The sequence below is a fragment of the Lepisma saccharinum genome, chromosome 28 (assembly GCF_977018435.1).
Source record: "Lepisma saccharinum chromosome 28, izLepSacc3.1, whole genome shotgun sequence".
Classification (NCBI taxonomy): Eukaryota; Metazoa; Arthropoda; class Insecta; order Zygentoma; family Lepismatidae; genus Lepisma; species Lepisma saccharinum.
In genome coordinates, this window is record NC_139256.1 from 23,260,619 (window position 1) to 23,263,993 (window position 3,375).

Genomic DNA, 3,375 nt, shown 5'->3' on the forward strand with positions numbered 1-3,375 from the left:
CTCCCTCTCGCCCCTCTCCTAAGAAGGAATTATGCTTCGTATAGCACCGGGCATCTTTGGTTGAGTAAGATCAAGGTGTTTCGTCCCTCATAACCTTCCACGTTCCGAATACTTGCAATTGAAATTTCATCATTTCAGAAGCTATCTTTTAGTTACGTAAAACCTTACAGATTTCACCGACGCAACACGTGGGAAATCTCACGTACTCAGGCCAGACGAGGTTGTAATACGTGGCTTGCAAGATATGGAAAAAGCCTTGGAATTGTCCTCGTAGAGGGCCTTGTCTACCAACGTACACACCTCTTAATGAATTGTGTCGGAGCATGCGTTTCAGGTCGGCTGCTTCTGTGCTTTTCTGGTTTTCTGTTAGTGTTATCCAAAGGATGTTTATTGTTGTCTTGCACACTCATTACCTCGAGAAAATGTTGTTTACGGTGAGGTTTGCGCAAGAAGTTCTGTACCGACTTCACTTAAATACTGTGGAATTATTTGTATCGCCACAAGGATTAAGTGTATTCAAATTGTTCGTGTTACCAGTAAATTTGTAAAAAAAAAAGTTCTTTAACATAGAAAAATATTATAAATACTTCAGACTTAAGACCAGTGATGTGCCGTAGACTATAAGTTTACGTCTACATGCGTTGTCTACACGTAATCTACGCGTAGATTACATTGGGTTGCAGTTTACATAAACTACGTAGACAATCTAAAGTCCATTTTCAAGGGTTTTAAGAAAGGAAAGTGACATTTTCAACTAGATTAGTTCCAAACGAAATGAAAAGAATCCTATTTACAACAAAATTTCTCTACTCTTCTATTATCAACTATGGAAGAAGATAAATAGTATGCAAAAAACAACAACAGATGGCAGTCGTGAGGTAAGAGTGGTCTCTTTCACATAAAACACTACAATATTTCGTATAATAGGTTTCTTCCTAGGTGAGAAATTGTTCGAATTTGGAAGAAAGAGTATGAAAAGTTCTCCTTACACATCAGCAACTGATACGCAGTATAATTTTCTTTTAATTCCACGGCGCCCTTTGCTAAGTTATCACCTTTCGCCATGTTGTTTACATAGCTTACCTAATCTACGTTTATAAAATAGTCTACGTGTAGAATGTAGACTATCGTTGTTTACGCGTAGACGCACATCACTGCTTAAGACAAAACAATCCATAATGCATAACAAAACGTAAATCATGGTGTATGACATTTTGATGATTATTGAGTTAGAAAGTAAAAACAACGTCCTTCAATTTTCACGTGTAATTGCCATGTCATGCAATATTAATTGGCCTCAGTGAAAACTTCTGAAACTGGTAAACACAACATGAAAACAATTTATCTACAGTAACTTCTTTCTTAATGAACTCAAAAATGACCATGTTTTAAACCCAAGCTCTTAAATTAATAAAAAAATAACTACTTCATCCATTGAAGAAGAAATACCGAAAGAAAATACAAACACAATCCTTACATGTTGATTTATTTGAAAATAACATTACTACGAAAACCTTCATTTCGTCCCACACTTTTGATAGGGATTTGAGCCACCTTTTCCCGTATCCGATCTTTAAGTTCATTGAGGGTGCGTCATAGGCGTTCGCGCGGGGGTACAAGAGGGGTAATTGCCACTACTTCATCGAGACTTTTTTCTTTTTAAAAGCCTCTTAAGTGCTCTATTTTCAATCTCGCCTCTGAAGTTTCCGGGTTCGAGTCCCATCCTCCGTGTTCTTTGTTAGTACCCAACCTTACATCTATTTATCACCCATCCTCGTCGTCGCGATGAGCCAAAAGGGGCAGAAAAGGGACGTGAAGTAACAAGATTGAAATTGAAAGGACAAATCGCGAGATTGTAAATTACAAAAGATAATGCTCAAATGATGCAGCACTGTTGGAAATTCGACTCAAATTGAGCATCTTGTTTTGTGTGCTTTGACAAATGCTATATGGATAAGAATTTGAAAGGAAAAGCAGGTATGTACACGACAACGTAACGTCACCTGTGAGTGACAAATTTTCAGAAACATTGTACAGGATGAAGCAAAAGTGAGGTTACATAGTTAAAGCAAACACGTGAACACATACATACACATGATTGGCATGTTCAGTACATGTTTAATATGCTCAAATGTTATGCTTCAAGTCGACGTCCCAAGTTGCGTAAAGCATCTGCTGTCCAATAAATAATTAATCCCCCATCCACCTATACCGATTGATTGATTTTGATTGGTGTTTTAAGTCCACTTTATGCACAGCAAGGCTAATTGGGACTGGACCTACAGTTTTAAAGTGGGATCCGAACCACCATGTTCCTCCACCTGGTATCGAACCCGGGACCCCTTGATTACAAGGCGACGAGCTACCACTTCGCGATCGGGGAAGCCGCGTCTGCTGGTGTGGTGGGGTGATCCTGTCTTTAGGTGGTCCAGCTTCTTAATTTTCTTTCCGTACATGATGCCCTTTACATGTGCCCCAAGTACGTATATAGTATTGGCCAAATTATTGGACTCATTGTAAAAAAGCACTAAATATGTCAAATTTCTCTACTTAAATTGAGTTAATCTGTGTTTCAATTTTTCAACTAATGAGTCCAATAATATGGCCAATACTGTATATCCAGGGCATTAGGTCTGGTGAGCGTGGTTGCCATTCACCTATGTAACCTGATTTTTGGCTAACCCTATATATCTAGTCCCATCGATGCAATTACCAACTTGCACCATGAAATCGTATTAATTGTCGCTGTGATTACGTCACGAAATTAATGATTTAATCTGGGGAGGTGCACCTTTCTAACAAGATTCTTAAATTGCAATACAGATCCTTACATTTGATTCTATCTTTACGCTCTGGAAGATTTACGTTCCTTGCGTGCGAATCTCATGATAAAATGACCGTGCAGGATTCTTGTTACGAAATGGCAAAAATAATCACACTGCTTTCCAGAAATGTAAAAATTTCATAATATCGCAAATTGTGGAACTATATGTTGACAAATACACAAGCTTGAGTAAAGATGTGTATGTTGGTTGGTTGATTTGGTGTTTTAAGTCCACATTATGCACAGTAAGGCTAATCTGGACTGGATCTACAGTTTAAAGTGGGATCCGAATCACTTTGTGCCTCCACCGGGTATCGAACCCGGTTCCCCATGATTACAGGTCCCAGGAGGCTTCGAAAATGCCATTAACTTGAATTTTTTAATAAACCTGAAAATTGGGGGAGGGTGTGGTGAGTGTCCCCACAAGTTATACTATGAAAACAGACGCCGACTTTGCGGCCAATGCACCTTCTTCCCTTCCCCTTAAAATTCTTCAGGAAAGGCAGACATACATTCATACATACACACGGAACAGTTTTGGTCCAGTGGGT